This window comes from Ctenocephalides felis, unplaced genomic scaffold (assembly GCF_003426905.1).
Source record: "Ctenocephalides felis isolate EL2017-DRISC unplaced genomic scaffold, ASM342690v1 CF-g0.4_SCAFFOLD_01492, whole genome shotgun sequence".
In the NCBI taxonomy this organism is placed as follows: domain Eukaryota; kingdom Metazoa; phylum Arthropoda; class Insecta; order Siphonaptera; family Pulicidae; genus Ctenocephalides; species Ctenocephalides felis.
The window spans coordinates 53402707-53427204 of record NW_020537646.1 but is presented as its reverse complement, the minus strand read 5'-3'; positions in this window follow the sequence as shown (position 1 = coordinate 53427204).

Sequence of the window (24498 nt, the reverse complement as noted above, 5' to 3'; positions counted from 1 at the left end):
TCCCACTAGTCACTGAAAAAGAGTTAATGTAAGCATGTAACCGTATAGAAAATAATAAAGCGCCAGGATTAGATGGTATTTCTAACATTGCACTAAAAAACATTATTAAGGCAGCGCCGACGGTATTTCTAGAAGTTTACAACACATGCCTGAAAGAAGGGACTTTTCCCAGAAAGTGGAAGCAACAGCGGTTGGTACTTCTCCCTAAGAAAAATAAGCCACCAGAAGAGCTGTCATCTTACAGTCCACACTGCATGCTCGATACGGCTGGTAAGACATTGGAACGAATAATTCACCAAAGAATTGAGGCAGTCGTTGACCCACTTCTGGCGGACAACCAGTATGGATTCCGGAAAGGACGATCAACCCTGGATGCAATAAAGCTAGTTGTCGATACGGCCAAAAAGCAATCGAAGGAACAAGATGGAAGGGAGGTACAAAAGAGTACTGCCTTGTGGCCACACTGGACATCAGGAACGCTTTCAACTGCGCAAATTGGGACTGCATAATGCAAGCTCTTGAAGAAAATAATGTACCGGGTTACATATGTAAAATAGTGGCAAGCTATTTTACGGATAGGGTTCTGAAGTACAACACGATGAACGGCCTCAAGAATATAATATCACCTGAGGTGTTCCTCAAAGTTCAGTTCTTGGACCACTTCTGTGGAATGTTATGTATGTCGGGCTTTCGAGATTAAAGATCCCAAGACGCGCCAAACTAGTGTCATATCCGGACGACGTAGCTGTAGTGATCGTTGCGAAACATGTAGACGAAATACGTCATATTTTCGACATTACCTTCAAGAAAGTAAATCGGTGGATAAATACTGTAAGCCTCCAACTAACTAAACAAAAGACGGAAGCGATACTCATCGCCAGCAGAAAAACAATAGAGACCATTAAACTAAAAGTCGGTGAAAAAGAGATTATATCACAACCTTACATCCAATACTTGGGTGTGATGCTTGACGCCCGACTAAATTTTAAGCAGAACGTAAAACAAGTAAGTGACGAGGCATCAGTAGTGAGTTCTTGTCTTGCACGATTGATGCCTAACATCGGCAGACCAAAGCAAAGCAGAAAACTCACACTTTCATCAGTAGTTGCGTCAGTGCTCACTTATGAAATATCTATTTGGGCAGACGCACTAGAGCTCCAAGAATCATGGAGGAAAGTTGGTCCTGTATACCGCTTGAGTGCTATACGAGTAGTATGCGGCTTCCGCACAATATCTGAGGAAGCGGTATGTGTCATTGCCGGGACTCTGCCTCTTAGAGTCTTAGCTGAGGACAGACAAAATCTTTACCAAAGCAAGAGGTCAACGACACTAAGCGCTGATGATCTCAGAACCAAAGAACGTCGAAACAGCATAAGACGATGGCAACTACAGTGGAATGCCGCAGAAAAGGGTAGATGGACGCACCGTCTCATACCTAAGATCAACGTTTGGCTGAACCGGAGACATGGAGAGGTCAATTATCATTTAACGCAGATGCTGTCTAGACACGGTTGCTTTCGGGCTTATTTTCACCGATTTAAGCACGACAATTCTCCTGAATGCCCAGCTTGCCAAGGATTTAATAAAGATGCGGAGCATGTTTTCTTTGTGTGCCCGCGCTTCAGTGCACAGCGGAATAAACTGAAAAGATTCTTGAAGCAAAGGATTCAACCAGAAACACTAATTGAATCAATGCTTTCATCAGAAGACGCTTGGAACGCCAGTAGTACATATGTTACAGAAGTCATCATAACACTACGTTTCATTGAGAGGAAAAGAGCGAATGAAAGATGTATGACATCTTAGCTGCAATAAGAAAAAGCAGGTGCTAGATCCTTCCCCGCGAAATAATGCCTAACGGCTGTTTCCGTGCGAGTTACAAGGCTTGAGAAAAGTGGAGGTTTTAGTCGGTAGTAACATTGTTGAGTCCGACACATCCAGACAATTCTGCGTCTGTTGAATACGTAAAAGTATTTCCTTCGCTATACAAAAAAAACACACATACACACACACACATCCATTCTTTCTGCGGTATGCCAAAATGTTCAGAAACCTTCAAAACGTCGAAAAATGTAAAAATTTTCAATTTCGATTTTCGGCCCATTACAATAACTTACCATACGGGAGGTTAATAATTGATCATAGATGAAAATGTAGAAACAAATGATTATCTCATTACTACGATATTCTAGGTATATTAGAATAAAACAAATAAGGGAAAGAAATCGTGTACTTTCTTACGAAAGAGTGGTCATTTTAAACTCGATTATTAGGGTTAAAAATTAAAAAAAAACATATACAGTAAGCCCTCGGTTTACGCGGCAAGTGCGTACCGTGCAGTGTGGAGACCGTGCTATAAAAAACTCGTATTTAACATACAATTCAGGCTAATTCGTAGTGCGTTCTATGGAACCTTACATAGGGAATGGAAACCGTGCTATGAGAGACTCAGAGTTGGTACAAATCGCACCATTTTTATCGTGCTGTATGGAGACCAGGAAATACAACTTGAAGTAGGAGTAATACAGACGAAATGACACATATGACATTGACAACTTAATCAAAAATAGGCGCGACGCAGTAGTCAGCTCAAACGTGTTCTTAGGTAGCTATTATATAATCAGACATGTCTAAAAGGTAAAAGTCGATAACAAAACTTACATTAATGTTGTGCAATGAACTTATGGGCTGTTGAATAAAAACCGTGTAATAGGAAGTTCATGTAGTCGGAGGGATGTCGGATTTTGAGCTCCGCGTAGTATGGGAAACCGTGCACCCAGAGTGCCGTATTAACCGAGGGTTGACTGTATATTAAAATTTATAAATATCAAAATATAAGGTAAATGTACACTATTCCGTGTTTGACTAAATTTCAATTTAACAAATATATATTTTATGATCAGTGGCAAAGGTAATGAAGCCAGTTTATTATTACTGTCAAAAATTAGAGAACTACGAGGGTCATGTAAAAAATAAGGTTCCCAACGCTGTACACTCGCCGCGCTTGATACTAGAGGAAATCCGGCAACAACATTTTCATTGTTGATTCTTGCCACTCCATTCTAACTACCTGGAAGATCACTGCAAAGCTTAGTGCCAATCTAACAGCCATCCGCGATGGAACCTCGTATCAATCAATATCAAAAATGTCAATTATTCAAACTTATATTAATTGCATACTACAGGTATGTGTAAACATATATATATATATATATATATATATATATATTATTGTCTATATTCTATATAATTAATTAATTATTTGTCAGGAATCTATAAATTAAAACAACACGGTGCAGTAACCTTTATAACTTTTATTCAAATATCTCACCAGTCTGTCTCTACACGTTCACTCTATATCACTTTCTGTTTGCGACTCGCATACATTCACTCTGTTCGTACAGTCACTGTTACCAACTGCACACACTCGCTCAAGTCTTACCAACATCAACATTACCAACCGCACGGGACTGTCATGATCCGCGCCATATTCAAACATGCATTCAAACATTCACACAATATATTTCGCTAACAATATATATATATATATATATATATATATATATATATATCATAAAAAATATACTATAAATTAAAATTTAAAGCATAAATAGTCATAATTATTAGTCAATTTGCTGGGCATACCACAACAAAATAATTTAAAAATGACTTATCAGGTTTTTCCTTCTAAATAAAAATTAATGAATTATTGAAAAGTGCAATAATCATGTATCAAAATCTTAAAACTGTAAATGTGCTAATTCAATTTAAATAGAATCAGATTCAGATTAGGTGGGCTCTTGCAAAGTCTATTAATATTATCCAGAAACATTTATATGTGCCGTGCTTTGCAGTGGACAAACTATGTTTTTTATTAGCTGCCCCTTTTACTTATATACCAATTTGGAATGCATTAGATATTTTCAAACCTGACATATTTTTTATGGCGTTTGCCGGGTCAGCTAGTACATACGTAGAAGGGTAGAGCGGGGCTTGAAAAGTCCACCATCGATATCTCACAAACCGGTCAAGTTAGAAATTTTTCAACAACAATATATGGCAAAAAATGTTTAACCACCAATAACCTTGATTCTTACGACGTCGATGTCAGGAGATAAAGGAAACGCTGAAAAATCCTCGACAAAGGTATTCTCTTTCGTTGTTTATTTTTTCTTTAGGGGGTTATATACAGTTATGCTTTTCTGAAAATTGATTTTTATTCCGAAAGTACATATATTTAAGAATACACACATAAAATTTAAAAAACAACAGGGAAACTTAGTTACATGTGATTCGACTGTTTAGTATTGCATCCTAAATTTTATAATAGTGTTTAAAGCAATTTGAATTGAAAATGTGAAATGTGAAAATGTTGAATGTGGAGTTTTGGAATCGGCGGAGGGTCTCTTATATGGCCCTGAAATAGATGCCATGTAAATTGAAAAAAATATCCCATGTAATTTGCTTTCCAAACTTTATATCGTGTTTGTCTCGAAATGGTGTTTTTTCAAGCCGTCATCTTGTCAAAAATTATTATTTTCTTTAGTGCTTAGATTAATTATTAGATTTATCATTTCTTTAATGAAATCTTTTTGGTTTTTTAATTTCATGTGATTTACTTCAGAAATAGAGTGGTCAATGTGAAATAAATAGTCACAAAACGTGTTTTTCGAAGTGCTCCCGCAGATCTGCTGTAACTTAATGTTTAAAAAGTTTAATAAGTTTAAAAAGCAAATTTATAAAAGATACATGAAATAAATAGTTTTCAACTCTGACAAATTATCAAATCAGGGTTTATATAGTGTTATATAGTTTATATCTTTGTGAAAAATATATCTATGGAATTTATAGTTTGCATTGGTTGAAAAAAGTATCTATAATTTCGTAAAATCCATTTACAATTAAATGTAAGAAAATGGATCTGTTTGCCCCCTGGCTGTCTCATTTAACCTCGCCTTTGAGGTATAAACGTAAAGATGACCAATTTAAAAAAAATATGGTAAAAAAATAAATGTTTATAATTAAAAATTAACTGGGAATCAACTCAACTCTCGATAGTTAATTGTTTGAATTGAATAATGTGTTCCGGTGTAGTTCCTTTGATTTAGACAGTTTAAATATTTAAAGCCAAATTGAATCTTTGAGCCCCGTCCTATCCTTCATAATTTCAAGCAATCTTAAAACGCAAAATAAGCTTACCTTGCTGAATTTTTAAATCTGTTTTTTAAAGGAGGCCATCCTGCAAAAACTCTCGGTATTGTAGTATCGTTTAAATACTGGTCTAAGGTAAAACTTCGTGGAATAGATTCACTTGGTCCGCCTAAATAACCAGATGATAATAAAATCTGATGCCTTATTAAACTAAGTTCGTCCACAATTATAGCTTCATTTCTTGCGCCCAACGTATAGGTTGCATCTGATTCCCCATCAGAAGAATTATCCAGAAACATATTTATATTATAAGCTTGAGCTAATAATAAATTTTCCTAGAAATAAATTTACACGTAAAATATATGTATTGATTAAAACTTATTAGCAGTAGTTTTCTTAGTTTGTCATATTGGATTTTCATTACCCTTTCATTGAAATAGAAAATTAAAATTCTATTTTGATAAAAAATAGACCTAATTTTTTACTGAACTTTATAATTCAACAAGATAATGGACCAAGAGGCATTAGCCAGATGACTGTATGTATTTGACTGAGGTTTTGCATTAGGTACTCTATAAGGCTGATTACGCTCAAATTAGTACTGCACAGGTGTAAAAAGTTCTATTTTTTCGCTTGTTTCAAAACCATTTGACGACGTCTAATTTCGTTCTATTTTAAATGGAAAAATTGAAACATATAATGTTATTACTATCGAAAACTACCAATGACAGACTATTATCACGAGGAAAACATAGTGATAAGCGATTTTAACAGTGCCATAAATGAAAAGATACCACAAGGATAACTGACTTGAAATTTTGTTGTTAGCAAAGAAATATTAGAAAATCTCGAGAAAATTATATCGTGACATATATCAAATTATATATCATTTTATTCGTATTTTGAACTTCACGTAGGGTAGTTATAGTAATGGGCCAAAAATCTAAAATGAAAATTTTTGCATTTCTCCACGTTTTGAAGGGTTCTGAACATTAACCTCAGAAAACTTCGTTTACGTTTTCGGGCGCACGGATCAACCGATTTGAAATATTCGATTCCTATTGTTGGGGAGATGTGCTGACTGGGTTTTTGGCAAAGGCAGGTCCAGCCGTTGCGGAAATAAAAAGCAAAGAGTGCAGAAAATAGAAATCAAGTTTTTGAGAGAACGGAGCATCCGATTTGAATGATCTAAAAAACATTCTATTAGTAATGATTGGGAAAAGTGGTTATTTTTTTTGCAAAGGCAGGCCCAGCCATTTCGAAGATACAGAGCTAAATGTACAAAAAACTGCGTGTGTTGACAAAACAATTGCTTTTAGAAAAAAAATCCATTTCAATTTTTTTGTATACAGAAAAATTTGAATTTTGATTCTGCTAAAGTTCTAAAGACCACTTATATACTCCAAATAAATAATTTTAACTTTGGATCATTCAAATCGGATGTTCCGTACTCTCAAAAACTCGATTTCTATTTTATGTACTCTTTGCTTCGTATCTTCGTAACGGCTGGACCTGCCTTTGCCAAAAACTAATCAGCAAATCTCCGAATCTCTAAATCGGCGAATATTATTCCCCGGTGTAGTTTTTACATGATATTCGATACTTTCACTATGTCAATGATATATTAGCGTAACTTTTAATAATATTGTGAACCATGTCTATAATTATATACCCCGTATATGTTTGAATATCGGTTTGCGGCCGTGAACAATTTTGACCCGCCTGTTTGAAATTTATTAGGTCTTCGGACCGCAAATATAAAATCTATATAATTTAATAATATAGAACCTTTATTCTATTTTATTATAAAATATTTATAGAAAATTGATTACGGTCAAATATATTGAAATGGAGGTTTGAAGAAGCGAAGGACAAATCAAAAGTTTCTTGTGAAATTTATAAAATTTTGCAATGGTGCTCGCAAGGATTGATGACTCCGCGGGCAGCTTCCGGAAAGCCGAAGCTTTTAGGTTTCGAGGAAATTATGGTTACAAAGGTGAAACTTAAAGAAATTATCGGAAAGGCATTATAAAGATTGGAGCTTGTGGCTTAATTTGATTCAACACGGAAAATCTCACCAGGTCGGAACACCGGAAGGATTGACCGATTGAGAGCTCTTTTTTTATTCGGTGGATGGTGGTGCAAGGCTATTCTTAGTTTGTGTAGCAAATTGTCTGGTTAATTCTGATAATGAACGAGACTCTAGCCTGCTAAATAGGCTTACTTTCGTGTATCGCAAAGACCCTCCGCTTCGGCTTCGGTCATTGTTGGTTGTGGTTCTTACTACCGGCGTACAAATATATCTTCTTAGAGGGATAGGTGACATTAGTCGCACGAAATTGAGCAAGAGCAGATCTCTGATGCCCTTAAAAGTTCTGGGCAGCACGCGCGCTACACTGAAAATATCAGCAGGTTTTCCTTGGCCGAAAGGTTTGGGTAATCCGTTGAAGCCTCTTCGTGCTAGGGATTGGAGCTTGCAATTCTTCTCCATGAACGAAAAATTCCTAGTAAGAGCGAGTCATAAGCTTGCGTTGATTACGTCCCTACCCATTGTATACACTGCCCGTCGCTACTACCGACTGAATAATTTAGTGAGGTATTGGGACCGGTGCGCGGCAGCGGTTTGGCATTGCCGATGTTGCTGGGAGGATTACCATACTTGATTATTTAGAAGAAGTAAAAGTCATAACAAGGTTTCGGTAGATTAACCTGCGAAAGAATCATTAACGTACATTTACAATTAAGTGAATGCAACGTGTACTATATGTCGTATAAAATCTTAAAGCGACTTGCATCGATCCAAACGGCTTGCCGGCGAATTATGGAGTTTCGTGTAAATGCGTGCACCTAAATAATTCACTCAACGTGTGAGTTCACTTTGCAACATCGGACATTACCGTTCGTTGACGTTCTGTGAAATTACGCCTGGTTGTGTGTCCTAGAAATTTTATATTCTTGCGACCCTCCCGATAACCGAAAACTTTCTTCACAGATTTACAGGTTCTTCGTCGATTTTGTGTCCGCTTGTTCACTAACGTTTGCAAGCACGCGATAATCATAATATGACGTTCCTATTCGGGAACCTGGCAGCGAAATCGTTTATAGGCTGGGCCCTCGCAAGAGAGTTCTTCGGGGTTATCCAAAATGACCTGGAGGCCCTAGCGGATGTTCATGCAAAGTGATTTCTGCCCAGTGCTCTGAATATCAATGTGAAGAAATTCAAACAAGCGCGAGTAAACGGCGGGGGTGACTATAACTCTCTTAAGAATAACTTAATTTAATAATTCACGTAACTGTAAATAATATACAGTTAATAATTCACAGTTGCGGTAAAAAAGTGCCACGCATCAAAAAATTAATAATATGGCTAGTACATCTTTGGCGCAAGAACAAATTAAAAAATATGAACTTTACCGACTCAAGATTTTACCAGTACCAAATCGGTAAACGTGTGAAAATGTTACTTGAGGGCAACATCCTCATAGGCTTCCAAAAAGAATTATAAGATAAATGGGACTGGATGATGCAGGGACTTTTGTCAGGGATGACGGGCAGGGACTTTGTAAACTGTGCCAAATTCAGAATAAATGCCATGCCAACAAGATCCAGAATAACCGGAGAAGGTCAGATACTGCAGGGCAGGTTGTAATGCCCTCTAGATACTGGATCACGTGCTCCAAATTTGCCACAGGAGCCACCGCCAGTGTATCGAAAGACACCACAGAAGCCACCGTCACCAATTCCGTTAAAATATGTTTAGAGAAATCGTTTTCACGAGTCGATCTCAAGCCAACTTGCAAAATTGTATTTGCTTCTTAGAAGCAAAGTGAAGCTATCAAGGTTATTGGTCAAAGCAATAATGCTAAGGGGACCTAATCGGTCTTGTTGTGGCTCGCAACTTTCAGAGCCAAACAATTCCTCAGAGCCAAACAATTCCTTTCGGAATTAACAATAACTTATATCAACTCCTCCCCATGAATAGCAATTCTAATATAAACATTTTTTTAAAAATATACAGAAATTATCCCCTAAATTAAATAAAATTGAAGTAATCACAAAAAACAAAAATCTCTATGTCTTGTGTTTTGCTGAACATTGGCTTAAGGGGAACAACTAGTGTGAAATATTTAAAAAATCGAATTTTCAATTTTTCCATATTTCGATAGGTTGTACCTTCAAAAATAACATACTAAAATTTTAAATCGATATCTTAAATAGTTTTTGAGTTACAGCCATTTGAAGAGTATATATATAGTATATAGTATAACGATCATTAAATCTTTAAACGCGTTTTTCTCGAAACAGCATTTTCCGAATTTGCTGCAGCGATTGCTCAAACACAAATGATCCTATCACTATCAAATTTTTTTCACATGTTCTATATATAATTCTCCGTAATATGAACTATCGATTTTTTGATCGGATCAAAAATCGAATTTTGGCAGTCCAAAAAAGACTCCAAAAGCCGTCATTTTGTCAATTTTTGATTTTTTTTCTTTATCGTAGTTCATTTTACAGACAATATTATCTAGTTTAACGAGTTTTTTTTTTAATTTCATCCACGTAGAAGGCCAGAATCACTGCAGCAGTGAAGGGCCTTTTTTTTTGTCGCGCCGTTGGAGATCGACGATAACGTAAAAAATATTTAAATTTTACTATGTATTCTTAAAACGTGTATAAATATATTCCTAAAAATTTTAAATGATTGATAAAGTAGTTTTTTTAATATAAATTGCCAAAAATCACCTTTTTTTTAAGGCGGTTACACTAGTTGTGCCCCTTAAAGAATCTGAACTTCAGTTGGTCAAACTAAAATGTTTACATTTCCAGTCCTACTTCTGTCGACAAAATTTTTCTCATGGCGATGTTTGTATTTTTACCTCAGATCGATATGCCTGTAAAGCAATTTGGGCAACGACTAGTTGTGTTGAAAAAATATTCGGGTACTGCCCTATCCAAGTATCTCTTGAGTATGCTCTTATTTGTTTAATTTGTGTTTACCGATCCCCAGACCAAAATGGTTCCACATTTAATTCTCTCCTTTGTGACCTTCTAAATGAGCTGTCTAATAAATACGATAAAATAATTTTATGCGGCGATTATAACATCCATTTTAATAAAAAACACAAATTGTCAGATGATTTTAAGATCTTAATTCAATCATTTAATCTGAGCCAGACTATTCATACTCCAACTGGTGTAACTCCACAATCGGCCTCGTGTATCGACAGTTTTTTTACTAATGTACAATTTATTGAATCCTGTGTCATAAACACCACTCTATCTGATCATTACGGTATATCCCTTGCAAACATCTAAGACGAAACCGTTCAACAATAAAATAAGTTACGGGAGAATTTTCGACTCAGCCAGTGGGCTGTTTCAAAGCCTTACTGGAAAAAGATAGCCTCGTACTTCAGGATAGTAATGACGCTAATGCTTTATTTAATAATTTCATATCATTTTTTTTATACAACTTTAATGTAGCTTTTCCTTCTACAAAAAAATTGTCCTGTTTCACTAAGGGCTTATGTATATCATTCAATAGATTAAAGTTTCTAGAGCGTCTATCCAAACGTAATACTACTTTATCGTTTCAAATTTGCTTTTTGAAATATAGGCAACGTTCAATGAATTAATTGATCTAGCTAAAATTAAATTCAACAAAAATTTAATACGGCGCTCGTCTTGCAAGCAAAAAACTATGTGGTCACTTATTAATTCTGAACTCAATTCGGAACGTAAATCTGCGGTAGAAATTAAATTTTTGACAATTAATAATGTAATAATTAATGACATTAATGATATTTCCAACAAAATGAATGAGTCTGCAACTTTGACTTCCTCCATCATTTCGAACATCACTTGCTGCTCTCCTGTTTCGTATCTCTTAATTCCTCCTATTCCGCGGGACCGGATGAAATTCCTACTTGCATCATTAAAGAATTTTGTCCTCTCTTTATTGATAACCTATTAATATGTATTAATAAATGCTTTGATCTGGGAGTTTATCCAAACCACCTTAAGCACTCAAAAATCCGCCCTCTTCATAAAAAAGGCGATAAAAATATTGTGAGCAATTACAGACCTATTTCACTTCTTAATTCTTTTGATAAGGTACCTTTTTGAAAATATTTGCACGTCAGAATCTCTGGTTTCCTAAATAAATACAATATTTTTTTCACAACCAACATGGTTTTCGGAAAAAACACTCTACATCGCACTCGGTCCCGCGGAATAGGAGAATCCGCCTCATCCAAAATGTTATTAACTCATTCGAAGATGGAAGTTATTGTGTTGCCGTCTTCTGCGATCTCTCCAAAACCTGTCGAACATCTCACAAATTCTCATTGATAAGTTAGAAATGTATGGTTTTCGTTCTAGCTCGCTTAAATTACTAGTATCTTATTTAACAAACAGAAATCAAAGCGTATATTTGGACAATAGCACCGGTAGAAAAGTTATATCCAGGAAATTAAACGTCAAAATGGGTATCCCACAAGGATCAATCCTTGGGCCGCGCCTATTTCTTCTTTACATTAACGACCTACCTAATTGCTCAAATCTTTGTGACTTTATTTTGTTCGCTGATGACTTGATAATAAGAAATTTCATAAAGTAGTGCATTAAAAGATTTAACTCTATATAGCCCTCAGAAGTTTTTAAATTTCGATTTTTCAAATTACTTTTCAGAGAATCTCAACTAATCATTAACGCGACTTTTCCCCCTAAAAAAATTTGTCTGTTATAGGCAGCAGCAAGATCGATGGATCGACGATGGCAAAAATCCCTACGAATCTACGGGCCCAAACTAACTGATGTCACCTACCAGCCATGTCTATGCCTACTATGCTCGTTATTATAATTCGTTATATATAATTCGTTAAATTAAATAATCTGTTGCAAAAATACTTCTAAATTACTATTATTATTATTTTTTATAATTAATATTTTTATATGATTGTTATTGTTAAAATACTTATTAATAAGTTAATTAAAAACTTATAATTTAAAAACACTTAAAAATTATGGAACAAAATATTTCTTTCATCAAAATACCTAAAATTTGTAAACGAAAATACGTACATTGTAAAAATACTTAATAATAATAATAATAATGATAATAATAATAATGATATTGATAATAATAATAATAATAATAATATAAGACACCTAAATTTGTTAAAATATCATAAAATAACCTAAAACTTGTTAAATAAAATAATTATATTGTAAAATTATTGTAAAGCTTATTAAAATACTTATTAAATTTTTAAAAAATACTTGCAATAAACAAAATAGTTATATTTAAAAATAATTAAAATTAACTAAATAAGTAAGTTATAGTAAATAAGTAATAAATAAGTTTATAGTAAATAAATTAAATAATAAATAAATAAGTAATAAAATAGCTAATAGTTAATTAAATTTAATTTAATCTGCAAAATATTGATACTAGCTTTATTATAATATTATTATACCGACGGCTTGTAAAATAAATAAATAAATAAAAACACCTGACGTAATCACAAAGTCTGATCTTTCCGATCTCTAAATAAATCATTTGAAATAATCAATTTGGTTCGTCTTTTAATGAATACATTAGTGTGGAATCTTCGAAGAAATTGATAGAATGTTGTACAAAATGAAGAAATAAAATGAGTAAGTAAGTAGCACTTTTAGAATTTATACATAAACTGAATTATTCAAAACTTTTATTGTAATAAATTATTTACAGATGGATGGAATGATTCCATTGAAATTGCTTCGAAAAACTGTAGCTTAAAAATTTAATTTTTCTTCAAATGGAAAGGTTCTTAGTTTTAAGGTTAGTTTGAGGTTGAAAATGTAGTTTTCAATTTGTACGATATGTCTTAATTTATCATCATATTTTTATAGAAGAAAACAGATCCAACACTCAAATTAAAATAAAAGAATTAGAGAAAAAATATCACAAGTAAAAAATTTATTTAGAAGGACTGAGAGAAAATAAGGCTGAACGGATAATTGGTATACAATTGTAATAAATAAATTTCCTTCACTCGAAGATAGGAAAAGGGCAATCGCTTTTCTAATGTTGTACTATATTTTATTTTATTTCATTTTAGATCATTCTGGGGATTTAAATTCAAAAATTTTAGATTGAAAATCTTTTGTTTGAAATTGAAAAAGTCATGAATATATAGAAATTATCTATAGATAATAATATAAAAATTATATTGTTATCTATAGAAAACAATAATACAAAAGTAACATTTATTGAAGAAAACAACTCCAATTTTGAATAAAAGAAGTAATTATTAGAAAATATGACTAATGCATTATTTTTTTCTTCCATAATACAGTTGATGTCTAGTTTTACACATGCTCTATATCATAGGTGGGAAACCTGCGGCCTCCGGTAGGTTCTTGTGCGGCCCCTTGCCGTATAGTACAGAATAGCAGAATTACTTTCAAACAACTATTGTACATCAACGTCATGACAGTTCCGCGAAAAATCACACCAAAAACAGTCATATTGTAACATGACATCAGATTACTAGCCTGAAATACAGACTCTTAGGCAGATACAAAATAGAGATGTAATATATTATATTAATATTATTTAATATAAGCAATATTTTCGTTTTCGCAAGACATTGCCTATTATATGATTCAAGAAGTATTATAAAAAAATTAACAGTGCAAAAGAATCGTTAGCACCCGGATTGAAGATTTTTATGCGTATCCGTAGTAAAATGATAAAAAATGTATACTTCTCGCAATCAAAAGCAAATCCGCAGCTTTGGCGGAGATCGGGGCAACCAGATTTTACTTAGATATATTGGCAATTTTATGAGACCATAGTTAAAAAACTATACCTTTTTTTCATAAAATACAAAAATATATTTTTAAAAATTGCTGTAGGCAAAATATGTGTCCGTATTTATTTGCACATAATAAGTATATAGAATTTATTTATATTTAAATCTTGAAATATAAATATAGAGTGAGGTATTTGAAATGAGAACAACTCAAATGCAAAATAGAAATTAACAATACATTTTGAGCATAATAAATTCATATTTTGATTAAAATATTTTTTTCATGTTCATTATTGTTAGTTTATACATTATCAAATAATACGCTTATTTTCATGGGTAAACATTATTATTCTCTAAATGGAGTAGGTAGGGTAGGGCGGGGCTAGTTGAGCAAATTTTTACTTAAACGGATGTAGCTCCTCAATGAAAAGTGTCAATAAATTGCTATACGGCTTAATGGATTTGTTGTTTATCGCTTAACAAAAGTGTTAATACTATTTTTTGGTAATAAGTAAAATTTAAAAGTTACAGCTTGATGATCCAATACAAACGTGCGCACCTTGGTACCGTTATCAGTTCGAAAAGTTTGTTCATATCTCGGCGACTGATAAGAGAGACGACACTGTTGGCGATGAATTGAATGTGGTCTGCTTAAAACATATAAAATTTATATGAAAATTATATAAAAGAGTATCATAATATGACAAACTTTCTTAGCGTTTTAAAAATTATATAGGTGTCATAATCAATTTAATCGGAATGCTAATAATTTATTAACACAATAAAACCACTCACATTATTTTTTCTATTTAATGTTTTACATTATGTAGAAATTCTATACTATTTTTGCATACTTCCAATTATGCTCTATAATTCTTTTCTCGAAGTAAGTCCCGAAAGTGCCACTTTTATTAGGAAACATTTAAATAAAGTTACAGCTGTTTAAATGCAAAAAGTCAAGTATGCTCAATGTACCCCATAGGTGGGGCAAGTTGAGCACTAAGAAAGTATAATGAAATCATAGGTTCAATGCCGATTTGTGATGAACTAAAAGAAGTTTTTAATAAGCAGTTCTATATTTATAGTCTTTATTGACAGAAAAAACAAAACTTATAGTAATTTTCTTTGAATAATTAACAAAAAGTAGAATCAACAAAACAACATCGTATCTTAGGAATTATTTTACCAATATATTCAGTATTTTTGTTTAAAATCATTATTTCTTTATATTATTACTCATAGACTTAGCTTAAATCTTAAAAATAATAATTAATTTCTGGAAGTTAATGGTAATTGTCTCAGTGACAGAACAAGTTTAGCGACTATGCTCAACTAACCCTACTCGGAATTTCAAAATAAAAGTGAGTCTATAAAAAAACCGTCGTAAATTATACCCAGAATCTCTGTGCATATTAAAAGTACTATAATTATATGGAAGAATAAAATTAACCTTATTAAAAATAAATAACATTTGACTAAACCAGACGAAAACTCGTGATGAATGACTTTTTTACTTTTTGGTCTCAAAATAAACAAAACGCCCGTGAGCCTCAATCATTTGCCCAGCGGCCACTAGCGATCGCGGGCTGTTTATTTCTCCCAAACCTCTATCTTTACGCCATATAATGCCTAAACGGACGGTGAATAGTTTTCGAGATATTTCGATTGCTCAACTTGCCCCTATGCTCAACTAGCCCCGCTCTACCCTACATCATTTATTAATAATATTTTTTTTATTATATTCTTAAATGTCTGTCAATAGTGTCTACGTATATTACTTTTGGAAAGAGGTAACATTGCGTTTAATGCATTAATCCTTTTTTTTGTTATGATAACTATTGTCATGAATGACAACAAGCAGGAACATTCATACCGAAAGTGTACAAATGAATTTAATCTGGTTTTCCAAAACCCGAAATTCCCTAAATTAACCGTTAACACCTCAGTTTACAAAATAAAAATCTCTCAGTGAATTCAATGATATAAGAAAAATATATAATTTTTTATTTCAAATAATTATGTAACAATAAGAATATGAAAATCAAATTCAAATCAAAAGACTTTAATGTCATTTTTATATAAAAAAATGAATGTTTAAATGAAATTAAAACGAACTAAAACTCGATTTTATCGAAACGAAGTCGATTTTATCGAAACGAAGTCGATTTTATCTCATTACATACGTTCGAAACATACCAACTTTTTTCCAATGTTCAAGAAAAATGAATGAAATTTCGTTCGATTTTCTTCGACACCCAGAAATTTTCGATTTCTTTCCATTTTAAAAAATGTCGACATTTTTTAAAATTTTGAAGAATTTTATTTACTTTTTTCTATATAATGCAATAAATTGTTAAAACTATAAAAAAACTATAATAATTTTAGAAAAGATCAATCAGCTTATGCGGCCTCTTTTATTGCTGCCTAACTTAAGTGTGGCCTCTAATGGCAAAAAGATTCTCCACATCTGCTCTATATTATTGAGTCCATAACTGAGGAGTGTGAATCACCCCAGGTGGTGGTTTACACTGCACATAATATTATATCTCGAGCTATCATTGTAACGGATGACAAAATTAAGATGGAAATTGATAATCGGATAATTGATTTTGGATGCTAATTTGTAAAGCACAAATTTTATCCTCCTGCTTATTCAAATGCATTAAAATATATTGAATTGAAGCACAGGACCAGAAAGCATGGAAGCAGAAGTTTGGACAGGAAAATTTATCTCAAACTGTTTTTCAATTTTCAAAATCGAAAAATTTTTCACGTTTCTGCTATTTGCAAGAAAGCGGCTTGGCTGATCGTTGCGCAAAATTGATAAACGCTAATCCACATTCAGATACTTCGAATGGCTTTTAAATTTTTAAAATCGGTGCAGTCGTTTTTGAGAAAACATCGATTTACGGAAAAATATCTGTTCACACACACACATACTTTTCCCAAATTTGGTCTCATTCGATTCAGAATGGCTTGAAACGTCGAGAAAACATATAATTAGCGAATCCTATTTTTTATGAAAACAAACTTCTTCGTCGACCGAAAAATTGTATCCATACATACATACACATACACACACATCCATTTTTTTTGAGGTATGCCAAAATGTTCAGAAACCTTCGAAACGTCGAGAAATGCAAAATGTTTCAATATCGATTTTTGGACGATTACAATAACTTATCCCACGGGAAGTTAATAAAAATCGTCGAAAAAATTTTTTCAACACTATTACAAGAAAACGGCCCGGCCGATCTTTACCCAAAACCAATATCTTTCGAACGGTTTATAAATTTTCAAAATCGTGAACGAAAACTTTTCTGCTATTTACAAAGAAACTGCTTGGCTGATCGTCGCGTAAAATTGATAAACGCTAGTCCTTATTGAGATACTTCGAATGGCTTTTACATTTTTGAAATCGCCGTTTTTGAGAAAACGGCGATTTACGGCTAAAAGCTGTTCATGCACAGGCACACGCACACATACACACATACTTTTTCCAAATTTGGTCTCATTCGATTCAGAATAGCTTGAAACGTCGAGAAAACATAAAATTAGCGAATCCGATTTTTTTATGAAAACATGAACTTCTCCTTCGGGAAGTTAGAAAGGTTCTCTAGATAGCTGAAAGGAGTAAAAGGATATAATCTGGACATAGTCGTCATGTTGTAAGAACAACTACAATTTAGTTGAATGTGGCATTTTGCCTTAAGGCAAGTTGCATGAACTTCCCGAAATGTCTAATAATTGACTTAATCAACCTAAATTGAGATTTAGATATTTAGATCAAATTTTCAACTGTTCAATTCCAACATAAAGTTTTCACTTTCGATTAAATCGATAACATTACGATTTCCAATTGATATCTCACAGACACATTTAAAAAATTATCTGTAATAATATCAATTATAGTGCACAGACATGCTCTTATATGCCCTGAATTTGCAGCTTATTATTCCAAATTTTATTGAATTTATATGATTCAACCCATTTTCGTAGAGCTTTAGTTCGGTGCATAAACTTTATCGCCTTATTAAATTTTATGAAAAACGTCAGAAAAAATACTATAAAAATACTGGTGCATTTACATATATCATGAACAGTAGTCCTTAATATTATTTTATCATTTAAATGTTTGCGAAACTAGAGAAGTTTTGTAGAATTTCTTCGCTAAATCCAAAATAATGGCTTTGCCGATCTTCTCGCAAACCTAGTCGTGACTAGTGTTAGAACGAAATATCGAGTACTGAGTAAATATCGATACTTCACGGTCGATAGTGAGTACTTTTGGTATCGATTTTTTAGCTTGATATATTTGCCAATATCGATCTTTTACGTCGATAGTACTCAAAAAGAATCGACAGCGTAATCTATGAACCCCACTTATCGACCAACTATGAAAACCAACCATTTTGCCGAATGCAATGCAATAGTCTCTCTAGGTGGTCATAATTGTTCAGAGAAGTTTCAAAAAATGATCCCGAAGGGTCATTAGTCTCAGAATTTATTGCTCAAAAACCCAAAATGGATATGACCACACTAATAAATAAAGATGTTTATTTATTACTCTTTTGTAAAATGAAACGCCTTTTTAAAGTACCAAAATGTTTTATAAAAACATATTCAACAATCGAAGTATGATTATTTCAAATAATAATATTCATCAATTTCAATATATCAGTATTTTGCGTAAAAAAGAATCGAAATATAATTATTTCAAATAATAATATTCATAAATTTCAACATATTAGTATTTTGCGTAAAAAAGAATCGAAATATAATTATTTCAAATAATAATATTCATCAATTTTAATATATTAGTATTTTGCGTAAAAAAGAATCGAAATATAATTATTTCAAATAATAATATTCATCAATTTCAATATATTAGTATTTTGCTTAAAAAAGAATCGAAATATAATTATTTCAAATAATAATATTCATCAATTTCAATATATTAGTATTTTGCGTATAAAAGAATCGAAATATAATTATTTCAAATAATAATACTCATCGATTTCAATGCGTTATTATTTTTCGTTCTAAAAGTATGTGAATTGTAAGTTGAAGTAAAGTACTTGTAAATTAAAAATTAAATACACAATTTAAAAAAGAACAGAAAAGCAATATTTTCTTTGTGGTACGTGAATCTTAAAATGTCTCGTTTTCAGTTTGTGCACATTATGAACATATTTTAGGAATCGGATTTCAACTGACCTTTTTTGAATGAATGACAACAAAACTAAAGAATACTTTCTTTAGTATAGTGGGCAAAAAACTTTTAGAAAATAATAAATTAATTTGGTTCTTGTGGCAATTGTTTGCACTGAAAAATATTAAAAATATGATTGCGCTTAAAAATACTTAAAAAGTATTGCTTTTTGAATATAGTATCAGACTATTATATTGTTTTAATCAAAAATAATCAACTATTATAACTTGTCTTTTTTTTGAAAAATTATAGAATTTGAAATTAGTATTGAAAAATTACTGTTAAAATTTTACAATATTGAAAATGATACTGATTTAACACATCAGATTACAAGCAATAGAATTCATTCTAATTTTGTGATATAATATTTAATGAGTTTTAGATCTTTCTTGCACTTACGTTTGATTTTTATGAATAGTACTCAAAATTCGATATTGAGTACTATCGATACTTTCGCCACGATATTTTTTTGGCATCGATATTTTGATTAGATACTTTTCAAAGTACTCAATATCGATCTTTTGCCTCGATACTTCTAACACTAGTCGTGACTGCTCCTTATCAAGGTATTTCATTGCCTTTTAAGTTTGTAAAATTCGAATTTGACATCACATCACAAAAGCGGCGTTTGGTACAAATTTTGACTATCATATTTTTTCAAAATTTGATGAATTTTTAAAATTGAACAACTTGTCGCAGGACCGTAATATTCTAGTATGTTCTTTTAGGATTCTGATGTCTATCAACATAAAAAGTTTCATCTAAAATAAAATCCAACAGTTAATTACAAAAAAACGGCTCGGCTGATCTTTATCCAAAACTAATTAGCTCGATTCCCAAATAATATCTTTCAAATAGTTTTTGAATTTTTAACCATAATTTTTGGCTAAAACATGAACGAAAGTTTTTCAATTTTCTCTTAATTACTAAAAAATAACTCGGTCAATCATCGCACAAAAATGAGAAAAGATAGTCCTTATCGAGATAAATGGCTTTTCAAAATTTGAAATCGATTCAGGCGTTTCTGAGAAAACGTCGATGAGAAGTTTAATTTTGGCAAATTCATAAATTATTGCAAACCTTGGCAATACTAAAATTCTTCCAAACACGGAATATTTTTCAGTTTTCTGCAATTTATAAAGAAATGGTTCAGTTGTTCGTCGCGCAAAACCAACAAATGCAAGTCCTTATCGAGATACATCGAATGGCTTTTAAATTTTTGAAATCGGTTCAGCCGTTTTTCACAAAACGTCGATTTAAGGTGTAAAAATCTGTTTACAAACATACATACTTACACTCACGCACAAATACTTTTTCCAAATTTGGGCTCGTTCAAATCAAAATAGCTTGAAATGTTCAGAAAACATAAAATTAGCAAATCGGATTTTTTTATGAAAATAAACTTCTCTTTCGAGAAGTTAATAATTCATTGCAAATATTTATGTTGTTACAAATGTGTGAGTGAGTACCCACACACATGTAAATTACATAGAGCCACTCCTCTCCATATATGTGAAAACCATTCCTGATGAAGAGTGTGGGAGAGTCCGCAAGTGGAAGGAGTCGGATGTAGTCAACCAGGGGCGACAGTCAAAAGATTATGTTCTTGAGCGTGTATAAGTCGAAGGGATGAGCGCGGTGTAATGCGCGAAATGTTTTATCAAACTAGTGTTGGTGATAATGTAAGTTAAAATAATGTTATGGGGGGCAGTGTATCGGAAGCTGTCGCCAAAGCGAAAGTAAATGATTAAGTAAAATACGAATAGTGTAAAAATTGAATCGGGCTAGATGTATGGACAGGTTACGGACACTGGCTGCGCCGAGGTTAAAGATAAGTTTAGATTTAAGTTGTATTGTTCAGATTGATATTAAAATAAGTATGTAAATATGTAAATATAAAATATTATTTAATTAAGTCACAAACAAAAGCCTCTCATTATTAGTAGTAAATTTAAATAGTTTTTCAGCAGTACGCGATAAAATGTAACGGTAATTTAAACAACTAACAATAAAATGATTTATAATAAAATTAAAATAATCTAACATATATATATATATATATATATATATATATATATATAAAACTCTGTGTTTTATAGTTAAATATAAATTTGTGTAATTTCTTTCCACTTAATGTCTATATAATCATACGGTTGATAGAATCATGAATTCTATCTGGTCCTTCAGCTGAAGTGCCCATAGCTTTCCAATCAAAAACAAGTAACTTGTTTAATGAATCATTCAATTCGGACTCTCCGTTCTCTCAAAAAGTCATGTCATGTTTTAAACCTGTATTTGCCAAAAACTGATGAGCAAATCTCACCACCAAGAGAAAACAAATGTTTTTTGAATCATTCAAATCGTTTGATCCATGCTAACATCCTTTTTTTCTAAGGTATACCAAAATGTTCAAAAACCTTTAAAACGTGAAGATATTCAATAACTAGTTGGTATTGGTATTTAGCCTTGAGGCAAGTTACATGAACTTCCCGATATGTGTGAATAATCGGCTTAATCAATAAAAAATAAAATAATTTATGAGCGATTAAAAGTATTCCGAGTGGATCTATTACACATCATTGAAAACGAACGAACACGTTAACTCGGAGAATTTTCTGAAAGCAAATTTTCAAAAATCAATCATTTTTTATAATTGAACCAGTTTCCGTAGGACTTTAATGGTTTAGTATGTTAATTAAGACCAAGTACTACTATCGTTATACCAAGTAAATCCTCTAATTGTAATATTAACAAATGTCAAAAAAATTACTCATTTTCTCAAACTTTGATAAATTTTTAAAATTATACTACTTGTCGTAAGGCCGTAATATTTCAGTAAGTTCTATAAGACCATGATATATATCGCCAAAAAAAGTTCCATAAAAATCGGCTTAAAATTTTTTAAAATAATTACAAGAAAACGGCTCGGTAGATTTTCACCTAGAACTAATCAGTATCATTCCCAACTAATATCTTTCGAACAGTTTTTGTTTTTTTTAAATCGACGAAAAGTTTAACACTTTTTTTTAAATTACAAAGAAACGGTTTGGCAGATCGTCTCACATGACAAACGATAGTCCTCATTGAGATTGATCAAATGGCTTTTAAATTTCTGAAATCGGTTCAGGCGTTTCTGAGAAAACGTCGATCAAATGTCTAATTTTGACAAATGCAAAAAGAACGATAATTTTTGCAAACTTTGATGAATTTTTAAAGCTAAACGAGTTGTCGTAGAGCTATAATATTTTAGTGTGATCTAGAAGACTATGGTATCTACCGTCAAAAAAATAATAATGAAAATCGACGATTTTTTTTATTAAACTTTATTACAAGAAAACGGCCCGGCCGATCTTTACCAAAAACTAATCAGCACGATTTCCCAACTAATATCTTTCGAACGGTTAGATTTTATATAGAGGGAGATAGAGGGAGAGGATTTATAGGGAGAGGGAGAGGGAGAGGGAGAGGGAGAGGGAGAGGGGAGGGAGAGGGAGAGGGAGAGGGAGAGGGAGAGGGAGAGGGAGAGGGAGAGGGAGAGGGAGAGGGAGAGGGAGAGGGAGAGGGAGAGGGAGAGGAGAGGAGAGGGAGAGGGAGAGGGAGGGAGAGGGAGAGGGAGAGGGAGAGGGAGAGGGAGAGGGAGAGGGAGAGGGAGAGGGAGAGGGAGAGGGAGAGGGAGAGGGAGAGTTAGAGGGAGAGGGAGAGGGAGAGGGAGAGGGAGAGGGAGAGGGAGAGGGAGAGGGAGAGGGAGATGGGAGAGGGAGAGGGAGAGGAGAGGAGAGGGATAGAGTTATATGGAGAGGTATATTAGAGGAGATTAGAGGAGAGATATTTCTATTTATAGATATTTATTTATATTGATATTTAGTATTTAGATTAGATTTATATTTATATTTATATTTATATTTATATTTATATTTATATTTATATTTATATTTATATTTATATTTATATTTATATTTATATTTATATTTATATTTATATTTTTATAACAAAACTCAGAAACGCTAGTCCTCATTGAAATAGGAAAAAAACAATAATTGACGTTGAGTTTTGTTGGATCATTTGTTTTTGGCAATGTAAAATATTACTGATATGAAAAATATGACAAGTCCAATTGTTTTTTTACACATGACTAGCCTGCTTGATCCCCACACATCGAATGGCTTTTAAATTTTTGAAATCGGTCCAACCGTTTTTGAGAAAACGTCGATTTACGGCAAAACTAGTGGGGTGGGTGGCATCGTGTCTTAAGGCAAATTGCTGGAACTTCCCGTACCGTAACGAAATGTTCGAGGATTACTGAATGTTTTCAAATAGATTCTTATAAATATTGTAACATTGTCTAATTTTTATAAATATTATATAAACTGAATTGCAGAGTTGAAATTATTTGTAAAGTATATTAGAACTATAGTCAGAATTAAAAATAAATATTTTCGATATACAAAAAACTAAAAAAAAAAAAAAAAAAAAATGGGACGATTTTTTTTTCCAAAATCGATTATTTTGTTAAGACAAGCAGAAAGTTCTTTGAATCATTTAAATCGGACGCTCAGTTCTCTCAAAAACTGCCATTTTTTACATATTTAGCTCCGTATCTTCAAAATGGCTGGGACTGCCTTTGCCAAAAACTAATAAACACTTCTCCCAATCATTACTAATTGAATGTTTTTTAGATCATTCAAATCGGATACTCCGTTCTCTCAAAAATACGATTTCTATTTTCTGCACTCTTTGCTCCGTATCTCCGAAACGGCTGGACCTGCCTTTGCCAAAAACTAATCAGCTCTTTTCCCTATCAATAGGAATCGGATGTTTTTTGAACCATTCAAATCGGTTGATCCGTGCGCCCTAAAACGTGACTGAAAATTTGTATCCACACATACATACACACACACACACACACATCCATTTTTTCTGAGGTATGCCAAAACGTTCAGAAACCTTCAAAACGTCGAGGAATGTAAAAATTTTCAATTCCGATTTTCGGCCCATTACAATAACTTACCCTACGGGAAGTTAAAATCTGTTCACACACACGCACACACACGCACACACACACAAACATACTGTTCGCGCCAATCAAAGCATGCGGGTATATGCGAAATAGAAAACAACTAGCTGTAAGTGGAATTCTGTCTTAAGGCAATTAAGGCATCGTGCCTTAAGGCAAATTACTGGAACTTCCCGTACCAAAAATTATTATTTTTTTAAAAACGATTAACATTTTTGAAAAAAAATTACTTTGAAAAAATAAGATTTTTGAGAAACTATAAATTTTTTTCTTTATTTTGACATATTGTGGAAGATCTGAACTTTCTTTTCAAAGCA